The sequence below is a fragment of the Sphaerodactylus townsendi genome, linkage group LG10 (assembly GCF_021028975.2).
Source record: "Sphaerodactylus townsendi isolate TG3544 linkage group LG10, MPM_Stown_v2.3, whole genome shotgun sequence".
Classification (NCBI taxonomy): domain Eukaryota; kingdom Metazoa; phylum Chordata; class Lepidosauria; order Squamata; family Sphaerodactylidae; genus Sphaerodactylus; species Sphaerodactylus townsendi.
This window is the reverse complement of record NC_059434.1, coordinates 64,104,099-64,126,385: the sequence shown is the minus strand read 5'-3', so window position 1 is coordinate 64,126,385 and position 22,287 is coordinate 64,104,099. Positions and strand designations below refer to the sequence as shown.

General features: G+C 43.2%; 1 long non-coding RNA gene across 1 annotated transcript; it reads right to left on the bottom strand.

Annotated features, from left to right (window-relative positions):
• Window positions 1–18,156: 18,156 nt before the first annotated feature.
• LOC125440323 lies at window positions 18,157–21,784 on the bottom strand. Its single transcript, XR_007245671.1, has 3 exons — window positions 21,727–21,784; window positions 21,027–21,106; window positions 18,157–19,197 (listed from the first exon to the last, which is right to left on the bottom strand). It is a non-coding gene; the product is annotated as an uncharacterized LOC125440323 (long non-coding RNA).
• Between the last annotated feature and the right edge of the window lie 503 nt (window positions 21,785–22,287).

Here is a 22,287-nt window from a genome sequence, read left to right as displayed (position 1 = left end):
GTAATTCTAAGAGAGAATTTTTAAGCTAGTACTACATCCGGAATCCCCTGGGGATAGGGCGGTATAGAAATCTAAATAATAAATAAATAAAATAAATAAATACAGCCAGCGTAGTGTAACATTTAAGAGCAGTGGACTCTAATTTGGACAACTGGGTTCAATCCCCCACTCCTCCACCTGAAGTCTTCTGGGTAACCTTGGGCCAATCACAACCCTCTCAGAACTTTCTCAGCCTTCTCAGGCTAACCACCTTCTAATGTCTCTTGTCTTGAAAATCCTACAAGGCTGCCCTTAGTCAGCTGTGACTTGACAACACTTTCCACCACCAATACCTCAGTGCTCTTCCAGTACATATTATGAAGACTGCAGATGTTTCAAATAATATCAATGAGTCAACATAACCACTTTTAAGATAATCAAGAGAGCAAGTGCACAAAGTGACGAGAAAGTTTCAGAATTAGTTAAGAAAGCTAAAAGGTTCTAAATAGTTTACAAAATGGTTGCTTCCCCTAGAGGAGATGAGCAACAGGTTAAAAAAAATGAGTAGATTCTTCACTGACCTTCTTGAAACTTCCCCACTTTCTAACTACTCATACAAAAAAAGTTGTCCATGATTATTTGCACACAGCATGTCTAGTTCTAGGAATAGACTTCTTCTAAGGCAGCTGTCATCTTTCCAGGGACTCTGAGAAGACACAGCTGAAATAATTACCCACCGTTAATATTCTTTTTTTCCCTTTGCCAGTGCTTCTGTACCACAGGATTCATCAGTGTGTTAATTTAGAGTCACTGCCATGTGTCTGGTTTTTTTCCTCTTGTCATTTTTAGTCATAACCCCATCAGTCAGCTTTTCTCCATCTTCCTATTCGAAATTGTCATTAACCATTAGAGGCATTTTGTAAGTCACAACTTGTGATTGGTTTTTGTTCACCCGGTTTACCTTTTTTCTTATTTTTCCTTGTTTTAATCTCAGGAATTTATGCAGCTGGATATTTATATACAAAAAAAGTGCATAAGTTTGCACAGGCAGGCTAAAGCCGATGTTAATGCAACAATGAACTCTACAGCTTTATTTTGCATCCTAATGGCCAAAGCGGATGGCATTACCTTCCTTTTTCACTCTTCTTTTTTCACCTGTATTTTATTTTAGTACAAGGATGGTATTTGGTGCAAATGAGTAAAAGTTACTTATAAACATACTGCCATAAACATATTGTGCTATAATTGTCTATGATTTCTTCAAAATATTTCTATCATCTATCTATAAATAAATAAAATATTAAGGCCACTAACAACTTTGTTAAAGGTTCATTTAAAGCAGAAACATCAAGTATCAACAAATAAAATATGCCATCATACCATAACAAACAAAAAATAACTTAAATTCTCCTTTCCAAGTCTGCTGCAACATGTCTATGAGGTACTTTATGGATAAACAGTAACCAAAATAAGTAAGATTTGTTAATTGTTGACACTACCAACTTTGAAATCAGAGCCCCCTCGCCCATATGCCAAACTGCTATTACAGGCTGACCAGCATTACCAAAGTCAAAACTTAAGGGATTAAAAGCTTATTCTCAGCAGTTTTAAGATTGGCAAAGGCGGAGCTTTCACGGGGCGACCTGGGAACAAATGCCCCAGGTGGCCACTGTTTAGTTGTGTGGGGGGAGCAGAAAATCACCCCCCACATGGACAAACCCCCGCCTCAGGGCAGTGGTGCCTTGCTGCCACTGTTCTGATGCTCTAAAAGCCCCATTGCCCCCCTCCCCACCCCCAGCAAGCCCTCTTGGGCTCATCTAACCCCCAACCCCTGCAAGGAAGCCTAGGCCCTGCCGTCCCCACCCTAACCTACAGCTTCCCACCCTTCCCTGACCCAAGCCTCATTTTATTACTTTTTCCCACCCCTATCTTCATTTTGTCTCCCTCCCCAATCCCAATGCTAACTCCCAACCCTCCCCACCCTCATACTTACCTACAAGCCCCCCAGTCACTTTCCACACTCCCACCCCAATCCTAATCTTTCCACCCTCCACCCACCCCTAGTCATCCTTCCAATCCTAGTCATCCTTCCAATCCTCTCCACCCCTAGTTTTACCTTCTAATGTTTCCCTGCCCCAAGCCTCACCTTGCCAACCCTCCCACCCCAGCCGTCACCTTGCCACTCTCCCCACAATACTAACCTGCCAACCCTCCCCACCTTCATATTCACACACCAACCCTCCCCTTCTTTAGCCACACCTTCCAATCCTTCCACTACCCAAAGCATTACCTTTCAACCCTCCCCCATGCCTCACCTTGCCACCCTGCCCTACCAGAACCCTCATCTTTCTTGCCTTCACCACCCTCTCCCAATCTGAACTCCCCAAGCCTGCCCTTTCAACTCTCCTACCACCCAAGCCACTCTGTTCCATCCTCCTCCACTCCAGCCCTCACTTTGCCACCCCATCCGTCTCCACCCTCCACCTCATCTTCCTTCCTACTTCAAGCCACACTCTTCAACCTGTCCCACTCCTGAGCACAGATGCACACCCAGGTAAGTGTCACACCTTGAGCAAGGGTGGGGTGGGGGCTGCAACAGCCCCACTAAAACCCATTGCTGGGGAGATCCTTCCTCTTCCACACCTTTCTAGGACCCAATGCATTTCCCCAGGAATGGGTTTTGCTGCTAGTAGATTGTTTGGTTGTGGTGAGAGAGGGTGGCGGCCCATGAGAGGTGTGTGCGTGCGTCGCAAGGCAAGGCATGCAAGGCAGGCAAGGTCGTCGCGTCAGCAAGTCGTGCATGCAAGGCAAGGCAAGGCAAGTCGTGTGTGTGTAAAACTCAGATTTTGACCCAGGGTCCATTTTTCCTGTGCCCTCTTAAGACTGGATTCATCTTTTCTCCTTTTTTTGAAGTGGCATGGGACTAATTGGTCACTTTGGTTCCAAGCAGGATTTTTAGACATTCCACTTAAATTAACCAAAGGAGGTTCTCTTTTTCACCAGTTTCATGGTGTGCTGGTGAAACATCCTCCAAGTACTTTTACAAAGTAGGTGAAACCAGGTGGGTTTTTATCAAATATAGGTTCTATAGATTTGATTGGTTGTGCATTTTTTAAAAAAAGTATTGGTTCACAGCAACAGCCAGCAATGGATCTTCACTGTGTAATTGAAGGTATGCTGAACAGACACTTGGAGGTTGAGGTGGACTGAATGAAGGCTGATGAAATACAATCTCAACTCAGATAGGAGGGGAATGTTCCTAAGATGTTCCTGAGACCTAGAGGATGTCTTATTATCTGCTCTGAATTGGTATCTGAAAACATTTCCTTTGTGTTTGTACCCTATATATTTCTCTGAACATGATTGCTATGCCTTTGAAAAAAAATCCTCCCCCCCCCCCCGCCCCCAAATAAGAGTTATTAAGACTGTAGTTAGGCCCAGTTTGGCATTCCACTATGACTATGAGAGGAGGAAAGCATTCAGAAAAGATTCAAAATAGAAACCATATCCCTATAGATCCTGTTGGAAGCTATATTAGGCATTTGAGTAGGCATTCTCCTTTTTAAAGCAACATTGAAGGGATGGGTATCAGTGAATTAGGCAGTTTGATCTCTGAATTCTTCCATATAAAAATATGCAATTATAATGTCCACCGTTCCTAAGTAACAATTTCACAAGTGTGTCCTTACAGAACTGATAATCTTTAAGGTTTCAGATATAAACCGTTCTGAGCACCAGAATGCCTTCCGCTTCCTTAGCCCCTTTAACATGGTGAGCTGTTTTTGTTTTAAAGGGTGACAAGTGTCATTGAAACAGCAGGGCTAGAATAGATACATCAGCCTTTTCCACCTTGGAAAGTTGATGGACCGCTTCTTCAAATAGGTTCAATTTATCTGTCAGAACATGATATATATTTGTAACATTATTTCTGAAATTGCAACTTATTTTTATCACTTCAACCAGCTGGATGACTCTGTCACAAATTCAGTGTACATGTTGAAATGACAGAAAGGGAAAGCACCAGAACAGATTTTAAAATTAACTGTGACCTAAACATTACCACTTTAGGGGAAAGTATAGGGGTGGGAGAAGGGAAGGAGGGAAGCTTATTGTTCTTTAATTTTAAGATTTTCTGCTCTGTAATTTCTGAGATTTCGTAGTATTAACAGACCACTATTAACCAATGCAGGTTAGTCCTACTGAGTTACTAACTTGAAAAAACCCCAATGCAATGGGACAACCCAGAGGAGATAGTCCTTCTTTGTAGCAATGTAGGGATAGAATCTGGCCAGAAGAAGCTAGCAGTGGAGAACTGTACCTCTCAGCCTTTAACAACTTCACATAATTAGGGAACTACGTTATGTCTCCAGGTCACCTAAAAATGATCACCCAACCTTATCTAACTGTAGCTAGGCACAATGCTCATGTTAACATTATTATCTTATAGCTTGTAGTCTAATTTGCAGAAAGAAATCCACTTGTAGAAGCAACAACAGCTCATTTCCCTGGAGTTAGTATGACCATTTAGCTGGGAAGGACTGCACTTAATGTGAAGTGATCCTGATAAAATATTTATAAATAACGTAGATGACCGTCCATTAGATGATGCTCTTGAAATACCATCACTAAAACCTGATAATTTGTCACATCCTTTTCTATTTCTGGGGTAGAAACAGTTACCTTCAATTTAAATGCAGATGTTCTTCAACAATACAAGACAGTGATACAATCAGATGTTTACTATCATGACATTGAAGTCCATAGAGCTAAATACACAACATTTCTCTGCATTCTGCCCTAGATAATTTCAGGCAGAACTAACTTGAGCCATAGAAACAACCAACAAAGACGTGGTTTCACTGAACACCTCCTGTCAGTTTATTTCAGCATGGTTCTGCTAGATACACAGCTTGCTCTTTAAATAAACTTCATTCCGGCAAGCAGCAACTGTGTAGGAATTCAGACTCACAGAACCATCTCAGCAAATTTCATGGCTGAAACTTCCAGAATAATATATTTCATGCGTATATGCCAATAGGACCACTGCAGGAGCTATCATAAGGTTATTTCTATCATCACTGTAGCTTCGCTAATGGAAATCTGCCCTGCCAAGTTTTCTCTGGATTAGAATCCTGGGTTCCTCGAGTGCCACTGATAATATTGGAATCCATACTTGTTCTATATTTGTATTTCCAGATTTCGTGTCAATAATGTAATGATTATTAAAAGTAGTGATGATAAATACAAGAAGGAAGAAAGAGACTGTCCTGGGATTGTGCTGAAAATAAGGAATGATATTCTTCTGTAGATTATAAATATATTCACTTTGTTCCATAAAAATGCACAGGAAGAAAATACATTATTCTGACTTTGTTTCTTACAGTTCTGCTATATATGAACTCTGATAAGCTAGATGGTGGTGGACCCATGTATACCTTGAGGAAAAATATGTTGTTTTTGGAAAACAGAGTCATTTTATTTTATTTTATTTTATTCTGAAAGGTAGGTTTTAGAGTTTGGTACTAGGTGAGTGCTGATCCTTCTCTTGGGCCCTTTCCACACGGACCAATAAACCTGGGCTAACAATGCTAAAAAAAACCATTTTGGGGGGAACTTCATATGGATCCCGTCCCTAAAGCGAGTCTGCCCTGTGTTATTTTCCCCAAAAGAAGGTTATTCAAGAATCGCACTATCCATGAATCTTTAAAAATCCCTGGTTGCAGCCGCTTCCGAGCAAATGGCCAGGCAGGGACGTGCTGTTTTGGCCACACATTTCTTTTTTTTAAATCCTGATGCCCATCTACATAGCTATGCAGGTGCAAAGGGTCATAACGTCAAGCAGCATGATTGTGGGGGTTCACTCGTACATGCCTGTGTAGCTACACATCAGAAGGAGGTAGATAAAAAGAATAATACGTGTCTCTATGTGAAGGCAGGTGCCCTGGCCAATTCACTCACTGACCATGGGACAGCCAGCCATGCAAATGGCCAAGGCCCATGCCAGATTCATTTATCCCAGCTGCAACCCACTGTACATTTGCTGTGCGAAGGACCTTAGCCTCTGGCCTGCAGGATCTCTCCAGGTTCTATCTTGTTTCCCATGTTTTTCATCATGTATATAAAGCTGTAGGGAAAGGTTCTCTGTAGGCTGTGGAAACTGAATAGTGAGCTAGTGAGCTAGTTTTGGCTAGTGAGCTAGCTGCAGTCTCTGTGGTGTATGTCCTGGTAAAATCTAGAGTAAGTTACTGCAATGTATGATACATATGGTTTCATTCATTTTATTTAAAACATTTTATGCCACTTTTCCACATGATCAGTGTCCCTAAAGCAGCACACAAAAATCCTTATTCATTATCCACTATTGCTGCCAAGATCCCAGTAGGGAGGGGCATCACACACATCCAGGCCCCTAGGCGGACTCTATGGATCTAGAGATTCCTAGAGCTACTTTTGTCCCTTCTGGTAAGAACTTCCAGTTAAATACACGAGGCTGCATGTAAAAAATAATAATAATTCTCCTGTGATACTGTACCCAACCCCAACTTTCCCACAGTTTCTAGGCAATGCCTGGCAATCCTTCTCACACTGAAATGTGATGCATTTTCACTGCCACCAGCAGAGCATGAATTAGAAATGTATTTGTCTAATGATGTGGGTCTCATTTTTTTTGGTTGCCTTCTTCAGAATAAAAAAAAATGTTTTCCCGCTGACTACTTAGTTTCAATACCAACAAATGTAGGGGAAATCTTGAGACCTTCTTTTTGGGTAAATTAATTTAGATTCAGGCAGGTGAATACCCCACCTTCTCCCTACCTTGTTAAGCATGGGCACAGGCTTCTGGTTGGGTGCTGACAGACAGTTGGGTGCTGACAGGGAAAGAGGTGGCAGTGTAACTTTACTTGTATTTGCAGTCATATAAAAAGCAAATGCATATAGGGGGAAAATGATACATAACAGTTTCCAAGCAAAGGGAAAATAAAGTGAGCAATGTGTGTAAGTCTCTTTATCTAAGATAAAAAGAAGGCATAACCAGAAACTGGTCAAATAATGTTGAAGTTACCTGATTTCTGTCTCAGGCCTTGTTTATCCCTTTCTCCTTCCCATTCATTCCTGGCCTTCTCCACCCAGGTTTCATCCAGCTTTTCCATTTCAATTTCAAGTGTTGTTCTCAAGACACCTTCAACTTCAGTTTCCCCCAAACTATAGTCATGATGATAGTCTGCACCAATTCCAGAATCACTTTTCCTCATTAGTGAGTTGTGTAAATCTTCAGCTCTGGAAGCACAAAGATCATTAGGCTATTGATTTGTAGTGGGGCTATCAGTATTGTAATTTGTATTGGTTTTAATTTTTCGTGATTAGCTGTCTTGCATCTTTTTGGAATGGTGGGTTGTAAAAGTTAAGTAGACAAAAATTTAACCTGTTTGTTGCTAGACACTTCTGCAGAGATTCCAGTGTCCATGCAGGATATATCCTGTTTTTCAGGGACTGTTGCTTGTGTGTAGTTTCCCTGCAGTCAGAACACTTCTCATGTACTTGGGAGTCTCATGTACTTTGGGTTATGATGTAGAGGTGTGGGGTTCGGCTGGCTGTTAGCCACTCTGAGACTTTGTGCTGTGGCAGTCTTGTAATTAAAAAGAATCACAGCCAGAGGACCTCAACATGGTGAAAAGAGGCTTAGCTAGGGAAAATAGAGTGAGTAGGGAAATGGGTGAGTATGGGTGGGGAGGGTGGCAATGGGTGGGTAGGGGTGGGGGAAAGTGGCAAGGGATGGCTAGGTGTGGGGGAGATGGGAAGGGATGGCTAGGGTGGGGAAAATGGGAAGGGGTGGGTAGGAGTTGGAGAGGGTGTCAAGGGTTGCTAGGGGTGGGGGAAGGTAGCAAGGAATGGCTAGGGGTGAGGGAACTGGGAAGGGGAGGGTGGGAAGGGGTGGGTGGCTAGGGGTAGGGGAAGATGGTGGGGCAGCTCTTGCCGGGTCCTCTGTGGCCCAGGGAGCTTGAAGGGGGTGGGAGGCAGCACCTGCCAGGCTCCACGACAGTTTCCCCACCTCCACTCACCCCGAAGCTCCCCAGGCTACAGGGCAGGGAAGCTCTCGCCAGGCTCTTGGCAGCCCAGTGAGCTTCGGGGTGGGGAAGATGGGAAGGAACCTGGTGGGAGCTGCCCCCACCCCGCCCTCTTAAAGTTCCTTGTGCCATAGAAGGCCTAGAGAAAGTGCCCCCCTCACAACTCAAGCTGGGCCGTGGATAGGCCTGCAAGAAATTTCCCTCCATGCCCCCCTTCAAGTTCCCCAGGCTGCGGGGCAGGGAAGCTGACACCAGGTTCTCAGTAGCCCAGCTTGAGTTGGGATGGGGGTGCTTTCTTCGGGCCTTCTGTAGCCTGGGGAGCTTGAAGGGGGGCAGGGTGGGGCAGCTCCCACCAGGCTTGGCCAAGAGATTCCCCACCCCTGCTCACTCCGAAGCTCGCCAGGCCACTGAGACCCTGGCCAGAGCTTAACTGCCCTGAGCCCTTTCACCCCCATGCCCCACTTACCTTAGACAGTGGCGGTCCTGGGCAGCCTGGTGGGGTGGGCCTGGCAGGACAGGGGTGAGTGGTGCCCGGCGGCGGCCCCACCAGGCTGCTCCTTCAGCTGGCAGAGGCTCTGCCATGTAAAAAAGCAGCCTGATGGGACAGGGCCGGGCCGAGAGGGGGAAGGAGGAGGGGTGTGGGGAGCGATGTTCTCATGGAAGCTCTGATGGTGACCATGAGCACCTTTCTTACTGCCCCCCATTTTTTCTAAAGTCAGATGCAGGTTTTACCCAGGAGGGTTTCTGACTGACCACTGGGGATCTGATTTGCTGTGCATTTTTTTTAAAAAAACTACATTGTTTTGGCAGCAGCTGCCACCACAACACAAGGATATTTACTCTGTGTATTCGAGAAAATATTTTTAAACAATACATTATTTCTTTAAAAGGCAGCAGTGGCATAGCAGGTTAAGAGCAGGTTAAGATCAGGTGCACTCTGATGTGGAGGAACCGGGTTTGATTCCCCGCTCTGCCGCCTGAGCTGTGGAGGCTTATTTGGGAATTCAGATTAGCCTGTACACTCCCACACATGCCAGCTGAGTGACCTTGGGCTAGTCACAGCTCTTCTGAGCTCTCGCAGCCCCACCCACCTCACAGGGTGTTTGTTGTGAGGGGGGAGGGGAAGGAGATTATAAGCCCCTTTGAGTCTCCTGCAGGAGAGAAAGCGGAGATATAAATCCAAACTCCTCCTCCTCCTCCTCCTCCTCTTCCTCCTCCTCCTCTTCTTCTTCTTCTTCTTCATTGTTGTTTTGTTGTTGTTGTTTCGTTCTTGGTGCTGCTGTATATCTCTAGAGGCTACAGTTCTCTTCAGTTTCATTATTAGGATACTTTATTCTCTGCACGGAACACTCTTTCTCCAGCTTTCTTATGTCTTCCTCTTCAGAAGTCCTCCTCAGCCAACTCCTATGGTCTCCCTTGAGAGACAAAAAAACCTTGCCCTCACAAATCCACTTGGCATCAAACCCATAGGGTTACAGAATGACTGGTGTCAGTTCCATCTGAGCCAAGTGATGGGTAAAAGAAAAAGCCTTTTTGATTCCATCACTTGAGAAAAAAGGTGCAAGGCTGGCAGGGCTAGGGAAATACATCACATAGTCTAGCATACTGGAGGAAAGAAAGAGTATTTAAAGCCCTTCTGTCATCATCATCATCATCAGGTTTTAGCTACCTTTCCCAGTCTTCACAGGAGCAATGTAGAATTAGTCATTTGTCTCAGGAATGAGCAGGAGTGTTTTGGATACCATCTCTAATTGGCCAAATAAGGACTTCTTTGACATCACAACATGGTTCTTGCTGGACACTTAAGTAGGCCTGGTCCCAGTGAGTTGGTTAAGCCCTAAATATGAACTTAGTAGAATTAGTGCAGATTGATTGCTAGAAGTTAAGATATAATATTCTGAGGCATGTAAGGACAGGGTGACCATGAAGAGGGAAATCTCTTTCTGCTGGGCATCATCGTTTGAACCTTTATGCTCAACAGTATAAAGGAGTGCTGTTGATCTGCATCTCACAGTACAGGTTTCTATGAACACTTAGAAAAGTGAAGCAGCGCTTTATTGTTCAGGCTGACTTGGAAACCTGGATGGGATTTCCAGCAACACATTAAAGAAGCCTTTTAAGAAACCTGCAGTGAATGGTTGGGGAGTTTCAGCTCTTATACTCTCAATCCTTACACTGGCTAATATTTAATTAGGAAATCTACAAGGAATACCAGGATCGTGACATGGAGGCAGGCAATGGCAAACTATGTCCCAGTGTTTCTTGCTGTTGGGGCTCAGCCTCGTCTGAATGGGAAGGAAGGGAGGAAGGGAGAAAGAAGATAGATAAGAGGTGATGGTTTCAGATTCTCCGACACTACCTGCAGATGCAGAGACTGAGCAGCCAGAAGCTCCTGCATGCTCAGGCACAGAATTCAGGCTGGGATCCACAGCCAGGTCCAAGCTCTGAGATTCCCCAGCAAGAGCTTAGCTCTGAGACTCTCCAGCCCCTTGATTCAGAGCCAGAGGGGACCCTAACAGCTCCCTTACCCCCCTGTTTCCAGAGCCCCAGGACACTGTGTGCTAGCTTACAGCAAAGGAGATGCAGCAGCAGGTTAGAAGCTATGGGGTGAGCCAGAGTAGATGCAGAATCTTTTGAGGAGCCAGACTTGAGTAACCCAGCTGCAAAAGGTTATTGCACAAGAGAATTGGAGCCTGGCTATAAAAGATAGGTTGCAGCAGAGCTAGCTTGTGGCAGCAATGTTGTAGCTTAGTTTGCAGGCTACTGGTTTTTTTCTTGTCTGGATTCCTTGATCTATGCACATTAAACATCTGAACCTGCTAAGATCTGCATGTGGACTATTCTTGGTTCCTGAAGGCCTGTTTATGACACTTGCCTTGAAAACCTTACGGGGTCTCCATAAGAACTGCAACTTTATGGTAAAAATGTTTAACCCAGTTACATGTTTTGCGTCTTCATTTTGGGTGGGTGGGTAAAATATCTGCTTTCCATTTTTGAGAAGATTATTTACATTTAGTACATACTTCTGAGAAATACTGGACCATATGAAACAGGAGGCTGAAGAAATATCTATTAATAGTCTCTCTCTGAAATCACACTTTTCAATATATACAATCACAGTTGAAGTCATAGGAATACATATATGCAACTTCCATGTCTGATCTTGGGTGTGGACATAACAAGTATTCCAATTGTTATGATTTTCTTTTTTTAAAAAAATTAGATTGTCTTTTAAAAACATCCTTGATAAGAATGTAAACAAAGCCACAAAGTCACAAAAACAAGTCCAAGTTTCAAGGAAATCATAGAATCAAATTCCTCAAAATTTGCTAGAGAAAAAGAATAATTTTAATGGATAGAACATTGTAATGGGCAACTGAAACATATAAATATAGCAAGAGATGAATATAAATATGAATATAGGGAGCCAGCGTGGGGTAGCAGTTAAGAGCAGGTGCACTCTAATTTGGAGAACCGGTTTGATTCCCCACTCTGCCACTTGAGCTATGGAGGCTTATCTGGTGAACTAGATTAGTTTGTGCACTCAACACATGCCACCTGGGTGACCTTGGGCTAGTCACAGTTCTCTGGAGCTCTCTCAGCCCCACCCACCTCTCAGGGTATTTTGAGGGGTGGGAAAGGGAAAGGAGATTATAAACCCATTTGAGTCTCCTTACAGGAGAGAAAGGGGGGATATAAATCCAAACTCTTTTTCTTCTAAAGACAATACCAGAAGCATACTAAAACATTTCTCATGAATATTGGAAGAGGTATGGTTAGTGCATATTCGTATCAAGATACAAATCCAGAGAGCTGTATAATCTACTAGTGGGGCCCGGCCACATGTTGCTGTGGCAATTGTCCTTCTCATCACAGTCCGCAACCCACACAGATGTCCATGCAGGTCCAACGATCCCCAGCATAGCCTTTCGGGGTGTCCAAATGGAATCCCTCTTTCCCTTTTCAATTCACATTGTTATATGGTGGTGTCTTGGTTTTTTAGTATAAGGTAATCCTTTCCATTCCACAACGGAACTGTCCAGAGTGCGAATCCCGCTGTCCATGAGGCTGGTTGACACGCACAATCCTGGCTTGGGTAAGACAGAACTGGGGCAAGGAGGCTATTCCAGTCAGGCAGCAGAGGCAGGGTGGGGAGGGGCTCAGATCGAGGCCAGCTCCCTGGGTTCTTAAAGGGCCATGTGCAAAAGAAGCGGAGGCAGTAGTGTTGGTTCGCCCCCACTCCACAGATTTTCTTAGAAGAAAAAGGCAAACTCCAGCTTGCTTTTAGTAAAAGAGAGCTGTGGCGAATATGGGTGAGGAAGTGGGTAAGTGGTGGTTGGATGTCAGGGAGGGCAGAGTGAGGTGTGTGAGGATGAGCTGGATGTGTATGAGAGTAAGTGTGTTGTGTGGTAGCAGTGGGTGAGGCACAGAGAGTGAAAGTTACCTGCCTGTGAGGGGGGAAACCCCATGTAACGTCTCACACGGCAAAGTGTGAATGTGTTTCACTTCCACCTGTATTACCTAACAGTATTACCTATTTACTGTTTTCAATGCTCATCTCTGGCCATCTGCGCGAACATTCTAAGGGCATACCAACCCCTCAGGCCACAGACCTGCTGCATGAACATTCTAAGGGTGACAATTAAACACAGCCAGCTTCATGGCCTGGTGCGCCAGGAAAAAAGATGTTTTACCTGGCACAGGTATGGACTTTCAGCGATTTTAAGGTCCAATTATGTGCCCACAACAGGGAGAGACATCATGTGAAAATTTGGGGGGCGATCCGTCCAGCTGTTTCCATGTTAGGGCATGAGTAACAAAGGCACTGTTAGCTTTTTATATCCATCTATCTATCATCTATCTATTTTAAAATGGAACCGTGCATTTGTTGCTTCGAGAATAACCCCGCACTTTCTGGCCCAAACGCTCTGAAAATTTCACAGACACTTACTCATTCCCCCAACTGTGTCCTTACGTACCTCCCACTGTCAGACAACACACCTGAGCCAGGTAAAACATATTTTTCCTGGTGCACCAGGCCATGAAGCTGCCTGTGTGTAACTGTCACCCTTAGAATGTTCGTGCCCTTAGAATGTTTGCTCAGATGGCCAGATATGAGCAGTGAAAACAGTACATAGGTAATAACTCGAGTAGACGTGAAACACATACACACATTGCCATGTGAGACGTCAGATGGGGTTCTCCCCCACATGCAGGTACCTTTCACTCTCTGTGCCTCACCCACTACTACCACACAACACACCTACTCTCATACACATTCAGTGGAGGGAGAGGGAAGGGATGGAGGGGGAGGCATGCAAGGGAAGAGAAGTGAGGGAGGGGACAGAAAGTGAGGGGTGGCATGCAAGGGAGGGGAGGGAGAGGGCCCAGCATCTGGATATGACCCACCCACTCTAGCAAAGGGAAAGGGGAGGGAGGTAGGGGGAAGGATGCCATGCAAGGGAAGAGAAGTGAGGGAGGGGGGAAAGTGTGGGGTGGCATGCAAGGGAGGGGAGGGAGGGCCCAGCCAGCCTAGATTCCCTGAATACTGAGGTTACAGTTCAGAAAACCAGGTTGCCTCCAAGGCACGCGTTACTCAGGAGTAAGCTTGGTAATGCAACTGTTATATACTTTGAATGGCTGAGTCGTGCCCCTCAGAGGGTTTACTCAGAAGCGACACCCATTGCCACCACCCCAACTTACTCCCAGGTAAAGGATCGTGACCAGCCAGCCTAGATGTGTGGGAGGGGTGCCTTTCCGTTCCCCCCCCCCAGGAATGCGGTCACACGCATCAATGGCATCGCACAGTATGAGCCTGCACGTTTCCATGAGCACGTACTGCTGGCCTCTGCAATTTATTTGCTGCTACTGTTCCTTTCCCATTTCACCACAATAAGCCACAGCAACACGTGGCCAGGCCCCGCTAGTAGATAATAAGATGGTTCTTCTGTTTTTATGATTCTGCTGATAGGTATAACAAACCTTGCTATTTCCCACTATCCCAGCAACCAATAAGAATAATTTGCTAGTGATGCTTTCCTTTTTTTACATTTTTATTTGTTGGTTTCAGTTACTATATCTTTACTTTATTCTCTCTCGCTCTCGCTCTCTCTCCCTATTCCCCCCCGGCTTTTGCAGTTGTGGCTGCCATTGTTAAATAAAGGCTAACTAAGTAATATCTATACACCTGCTAAAAATAGACTGTAAAATAATTTTTCTTTTCAGCCAGAAATCTCTTGTCAGGAATGCCCTATTAGTTTTTCAGCAAACTTGAATGGCAGTTTGAAACTTACCCCACGGTGTCTCCTAGCAACAAGGAAGCTGGCCTTTAAGGAACAGAGCCTTACCCAAGCAGGTACGTTAGTCACACTAGAATTGAGGTGGCTCGTGACACTCTCAAGTCAGGTCATTCTTTGCTTTTCATTATTGGCTAATGATATATCTGTCATAAAAAGTCTATGGCCTTCATTGTTTTTTGGCAGCTAGAGATTCTCTTATTTCTAAAGACATTTTTTCTATGGAGATTTCTTTTTAATATAACATATATAACAAAGCTTCCACAATCATGGAGTGGAGGGTATGCTTAGCTAGAGGCTTGTATACTTTCATAAATGGAGTTTTCTTGCAGACTCGCCAGACCAATCAGTCACATCCTGGACTGAACTTAATCAAGTATCTGACTTCAATCTGTCCTTGAGGAGTTTGTCCCATACTATGGTGCTGATAAGAGTATTATTCCTACCCTTCAAGGAAGACCAAACTGTATGATGAGACGCTAGTATCGATGAGAGATTAAACTGGGACTGAGGTACCACCTCAGGCCAAGATTTTATGAGGTCTCATAAGCTCACCAAAGATTGTCCCAAGTCAGTGGCTGTATGAGAAATCAGAGGAGAAATGCAAGGTGTTTCCAAAAATGGTACAAAAGATAAAGTATAGCTTTTCTGTGGTTACAAAACATTTCTCAGGAAACGGGGGGGGGGGGGGGCTGATAATAACTGATAATTCTAAAAGCCTAGATCTAGAAAGGTGCAGAAAATTGCCTGAGGGTAGATGAGTGTTAAAAATCTTATTTATACTAGCTGTACTGTGAGAGTACTTCTTTACTTTGGCTAGATCTTATTAAGCTAGATCTTATTAGGTTTTAAAAAGCTTTTCATATCGAAAAATGACATTAAAATGATGAAAATTGACAGCACTTTTATTAGAACATTGTAAGCAGAAGACCCACAAGGACTTTCAGGAGGCTATTCCCACTATTTTATTGCATCTCCCCAGAAACTCCCCATAGCTTCTTCCCTTTTCCTGCTTTCTTCTCTCTTTCCCAACCACCCACCAACCTACCCAGCTTTATCTTTCCCCATTTCTTTAGCTTGCTCTCTTTACTCCCTTTGGCAGCCCCGACCTGGAAAACTATGGTCAATAAATGTTGACTCCAAAGGAAGCAATGGATAGAGCCTCCTATGCTAAACAGAGTGACTGTTCTTGAAAGCTTTTGATTCATTAGGTGGTTGGTCACATGACTCTAGTTTTTGAAACTGCTGGAGTTACAATTTACATATCACTATTACTGCATCAGATTGCCAACGCCATTTCACAACAGTAGTTATATGTAAATGTATGTGCCAACCACAGGTTTTGATAATAAAGAAATAGTAAAAATATGCAGGACAACTGAAGAGATGATTGACAAATCTATAGGAAAATATAATTTGATCTGGATGTAAGATTGAAAAGTCCATGGAAATCAAGGAAATTTTGAGGAGGAGGCAGAATGATCTGAAGTGTATTCAAAAAGCGATATAAGATCCCTTACCAGACAATTTAATTATCAGGTACTTAACATAGATGTTTGAAAAAGAAAACCCAGTACAATAATGACTAAAAATATAAAAATAGAGCCTGAGAATCCCATAATTTTGGTTATTTTTCAGAGTAGAAAGTAATCATAATTTATTCATAATTAATTTCCAGCATCAAGGTTTAGAATTCAGGAGGTTTTTGGGATTTAAATCACAATGGGCCTGATATCAACAAGGGGTCACAACTGAACTGAGCATAAACTATCTGATCGCAGGTGAGCCCATTCCAAATCAAGCCCAATGGAACCTGTCCATCACAATAAAAATATAAAAAGCTAAGCATAAAGTTCAATGTTAAAAATGGAGCATCCTGCTGAACAACATGCAGAGGGCTAAAATCCAATAGATCAGCAAAGAGGGGTAAGCAAAGAGCTCTACAGTATTCTGAATTAAAATGGAATCTTGTGAAAGAAATATTGATACAAGCAGAATGTTTAAGACCAAGAAGGAAAGATCCAAGGAAGCCACAGAAAATGGAAGAAATCATTAATTTGATAAAAACCAAAGGCTGAAAGATGATAAGAACCACAGACACTCTAATCGCAAGAGCAAATTATGCTGTGGATTGATTTGACTGGCCCCCAACTTGATCCAAATGAAACACGAGGCTCCACTGTCTGCAGGGAGAGCAGAGAAGCTAATCAGATGTGGGTAGCTGGCCTGTTGCTTCCTTGCACCTTCAGACTTTTCGCTGCAGCTGACAGAGAAGACCTGCATCCACAGAACTGGTGTCTTTAGCTGGTTGGTTGTCGGAGTGTGGTCTTGTTGGTTTGTTGGTCTGAGTGTGTCCCTGCTAGTAGTTTAATTCAGTAGGTTTGTGGCAGTTTAGTGTAGAACAGGGGTAGGGAACCTGCGGCTCGAGAGCCGCATGTGGCTCTTCTGCCCTTGCACTGTGGCTCCACGAGCCGAGGACCCCATCCTTGCCCACCCTGCAGGCAGCAGGGCGGGCGCACCAACTGCCCGCAGCCGACTGGGCTGCACCGCGGGCTTCCCCTCTCGCCTGCCCCATTGGAGCGGGGCGGGTGCTTTCTCGGCGGCCAGCAAGGCCGAGCCGCTGGCCCCATCCTTGCCCGTCCTGCAAGCAGCAGGGAGGACGCATCCATGCACTTCGCAGTGGAGTAAAAGGTAAAAAACCCCAATATATACAGTGTTATCTTTATTTTAAATGTCAAAAATTATTTGCGGCTCCAAGTGTTTTCTTTTCCCATGGAAAACAGGTCCAAATGGCTCTTTGAGTGTTAAAGGTTCCCTACCCCGGTGTAGAACATAATTCCCTACCAGAGGCATATCAAGGGAAAATGGAACCTGGGGCAAAATCTGAGTTTTAAACACACACACATCCCCCCTTGCCGGCTCCATTTTCCCTTGGCCTCTGGGCCAAGAGGGGAAAAGGCTGGCAGGAGTTTCCCTGTGGCCGAGTCCCTACACAAACACACATGCCCCCCCATTCATTTGTTAAATCTAAAGCATCAAGAATAAAAGGGAGAAAAGGTTGCAGAGCAGCTGTGTTGTTTCTGGCCAGCTGGTTGCCTGCCTGAGGGTTGGATCAACTAGGTGTGCCTGAAATCTGTCTATTTTCAAGGCACAGAGTTAGTATGGCCTGGCTATTTGTTTTTGTTTTTTACCTTGTAGGGGTTGAGCTGCATTCTGCATTTAGGTAGGGAAGCAGTAGCTTCTTCAGTGGAGGACTGGCATGATACCTGAGATTTGAATTCCAGGATCAGCACGCTCTTCAGCTTCAGGCCTAATGGCAGAATCAATGTCTACTTTCATTGCCCCTTTTTGGCTTTGTCTTGTTCTGCGCTCTGCCACTGTGTTCCCACTGGAGAAGTGGGAATGTTGGTTACTTCTAATGCCATTTTCTTAAAACTATAAAAGTGGGGATTGAAGATCATCATCATGACAGCATGTGCTAGGGAGCACTGTTTTTACTCCTTTTAGCTGTAGGCACTGTTTTTGTGGATAGTTACAGCAAGGCTTTGAGTCGCCTTCTTACATCTGGCTGTTTTTTCCTAGGGATTATGTTGGCTGGAATTTGAGGGATGAAGTGGAATTTAAAGTGGAATTTGAAGGATGAGTTGCTGTCAACTCTTCAGTATCACCTCATGCCAGTCACTAAACTAAAGATATTACAAGGTGTCAGACACCTGACGGTCTTTGGGTGGTAGCAATGCTAAGCCCTTAAGTTTAAACCAGTACTCAAAACTCAAAACAATTTTTTATATTTTTTATTCAAAAGAATGGTTGTAAAACAGAAAATTAAAAGGCATACAGTGAACTCTAAATAACAAGGTACATTTCAAGTACTCAATAAAACAACACAGAATATAACTTACTAGAAATAATACTTGCTGAAAAGTTACTATAGAAGTCCTCAGTACATGTGCAGAGTTCATTAAGCAAAATTACAGTTTGATCATCAACACAGACAAAGAAAGGACAAAGAAGGAATAATTGGTAACACTGAGTAACTAATTTATTCCCTAGCTAGCTACATCAGATGACCACCATTAACCAATCAGGTTATGTGTTGGTCCGAACATCCTGGAAACAAGCTCTTTCCCCCTCCCTCCAAAACTGGAATCTATCCAATTAAAATACCAGTTGCATCTGGAAGAAAATAATGAGGGTGATCTCAGACCAGCTAATTGGACTGATAACCTTGGAGTAAGGCACACCACTCTCCAAACACCAACAACCTGCAGTTTGGGCTATGTGGAATGGTGAGAAAAGAAAAATTATTTTTGTTCGGTCTTTTAACATTCAGGATGGAATCTCTCTAGATATACTACACAGTCTTCTCTTGAAACAGGGCAATTTTGTAGTTGTATTTCTATTATTTTTTGGGATCTTGAGATGATGGAGGAGAGGAGAGATAAGGTTTAATGAGGAAGTCTGTGGTCTTTTTCTGGTGCAACAATGCTGCTGTGCTGTTGTGATGAAGGTTGACAATGGGCTGTCACTGCACAACCCAAGGGTGATGTGTTTGGTCAGGGATAAGCGGTACAAATAGGAAGAATAATTTGACTATGCATTGCTAATGATACAGCAGTAATAGAAAAAAATTACTTTATTCTGTAACACTGACATATTTGACATACAATGTTTCAAGTCATCTGCATCAACTGCAAACCTGCACATCCCCTTGAAAGTATGGAAGTTAGTGTTGTGCAGTAGTGCAGTAGTGAAAATATCAGACTAGGATCTGGCAGACCAGAGAGGTTCTGCACTCTGCAGACCAGAGAAGTCATGGTAGCTGGGTGATCTTGCATCAGGCATTGTCTCTTGTTAACCTAGGTTTTTGTTGGGATAATAACGTATAGGGAAACAATTTTTTGAGTCCCCACAGGAGAGAAAATTGGGATATAAAGATCTAAATAAAAATGTCACAGGATATTTCAACATATTTTCTCAGAGAAGCTTGATGTTACATAGGTCTAAAACTGCTAAAACTAACACATGTTAAAATAAGACCAGCTGGTATCTGCAGAGGTAAGGATTAGGTCAATTGAATTTGTTCTCATCACTGACATGAAAATAATTAGGACATACTTGTTGCTCAATATCCTTGGAACAAAACAACAACTGCTCAAAAACAGAAGTTCCTACTTGTTCGAATAGTTTCTGATTACAGTGTATGACTTGCAGGAGAGTTATTCAGTTACTGAAGTGTTCAAAGGAGAGGAAGAATAGCTGTGGGAAGATAATTATGTGCTTATGCTTTAGTGACAGCATTTGATTATTTGAAATGTCTTCCACATTTTTTGGGGAAAACTGTTGCAGTATAAGAACAAAAACAAAAAAGTGTTTGAGTCCAAAGTGCTTCTTAGACATTACATGCTATATAGTTTAAAAATTTATGCAACAGAGATCTTATTGAGCTGGAAAATAGACAAAGACTTTTACAATTTGTTCTTCAGTTATTTTCCAGTCCAGTAGCCTAATTCTGTTTTTCAGTCTGAAAGTTGGTAAAATGCAGTTGACTGTTCATGTGTTTCTGTAAATTCTTTCTGACGGAGGTACTTGGTGAATTTTATGGAGGTCAGAATGGAAGAAGGATGTGACTTTCTTTTCTAGAAGGATACATTATTCTATAAAGTAAATTATTCATACTTATGGCAAAACTATATAGTCTATACCAGGGGTAGGGAACCTGCGGCTCTCCAGATGTTCAGGAACTGCAATTCCCATCAGCCTCTGTCAGCATGGCCAATTGGCCATGCTGGTAGGGGCTGATGGGAATTGTAGTTCCTGAACATCTGGAAAGCCGCAGGTTCCCTACCCCTGGTCTATACAAATTCCATAACAGGGATCAACAAGTTTTTGGTTGAAAATGGCAATGGTGTCATCAATCTGGCCTCCCTTGTCTCCCACTCCCCATTTATCCTACCCTTCTTTTTTCCTCCCTTCCCCCCATATTTATTGTCAAATCATTTCTTAGTCCTATAGTTCCTGTGAATGATTTAATTATTGTTTCTCTACCCTCTGTGACAGGCCTTCCCATTCCCATAATAAGGATGCCACGGAGTGTTTTAATTGGTTAATGTTTTAATTGTATTATATGAATTTTAAATTGTACTATTTTGCTCTAAACTGTTCTGAGCCCTTAGTTGACAAAAGGCGGGGTATAAATTTAATTTATAAATAAATTAGTAAGTCAGCCAATAAAATAGCATTTCAGAGTTCATTAGAATTGCACTAGTCAAATTAACATCTATTCATGGATGCAATGTGAAGACATCACAGCGGTACTGGAGAAGCCATTTATTCATAGATTTACCCTACTGTAGTGCTGTAATGCTTAAGGTTTCATCCCCTGATCTGTGGGATCAAGTTTGCAAAAATCCTTCCCACATCAGGGTTATCACCAATAGTTTTTGGGGGAAGGACTGCAACAGTGGAATCTGCATGATTGTTCTCACTCATTTTGTGATAGATGTTTCAATGTAACAACTAGTGCATGAATGTTTACATGTTTGGCTCTGGTCACTGGTTGTGAACAGCAAGTCAGTTTTTCATCTCTTGTTCAGCTGTTCTTGAGTCATGTGAGCCTGTTTACTGGATTAACCTTTGTACATTCAAGCAATACAGTACAATACAATCTGCAGTGTTTCACTCATACCTTTTATCACACAGCTTAATGAAAGTTCTACTTTTCTACCCTCCTCCACAGGTTTGTTTCACTGCATGCTGCCCAGCAGCCTGTTGTAAGGGGGGGAAATAGTGAAAAATCAGTCAGTCAACAATTGATAATAACTAACCACTTTCAAAAACCCTTACCTTGTCATGTTCATTTCAGTCTAGTTATTCAGGTTCTTTTCATATATGCACTTTCCCACACAAATAATGTTGCTCCCCTCCCACATAATTGAATCACATGATGCAGTCATCCACAACCTTGCGTGACTATCAATTTCAACCACTGTACAGATTCAAAAATGCCTGCAAGTCAAAGAAATGGAACTCTACCATCAAAGCTATGGTGTAGCTGCAATGTTGTTCAATAGCTGTTCAACTTGGATGGCAGAAAACCAAACAGATCCAACCCTCCCCTCCCAAAGGATCATGGCTCTTGAGCATCCCTCACTACAACAGTACTGTTGGGTGAAGCTGAGGGAAATCAGCTTGCATGCCTCCGCTGTAAAATGCCTGGTGGGCATTAGGCAGTTGCTGTTGTAACTTACCGTAAATGTCAACAACTATCAAGAATTTTCTAGTGGAAAACAGTCTAGTCAGTGGGATTTCTCTTGTAAAAAGAAAACTTCCTGAAAATCCAAAACCAGTCAGGACATAGAACTCTAAAGATGCAGAAGGTCACTCACCTGACGTCAGGAAGTACCTGAAGTTCTTTCTCATTAAAACAGTGATAGAGCAGGGCTCTGATGAACAAATGCATACACTGATAAAAATGGCACTCAGTTGGAGATGGTGGTTTAAAAGGATAGTTTGGATCTAGACTAAACTGGCAATTTCTTCTCATTTCTCTTGTTATCACAATCCCTTCACATCATGCCTCAGGTCCCCTCTCCCTCAGGACCAGCATTTCATGGAGATCAATGGGCTGCATTGGGGAGAGTAAGCAGGAAATGGCCATTCTGCCACTGGAAAATTTAGTCTGAACTCAACCCAATGCCTCTGGTCTGATTGAAACATGACATCCATAAGCAAAGGACTTCATACCATTTTGTAGCACCTTGTTTAAACTGCACTGTAGCCTATGCAAAGCAACTACAGGCACTCAGTTTGAACACCAGCAATCTGGATCTTCTGTAAATATTGTATTTGGCAGGAGCAGCAGCACAGTTTTAACCAGAGAGGCTGATGAAGCAAATGAGGGAAGTTTCTAGATGAGCAATATATTATAGGATCCAATGGCAGCCTAG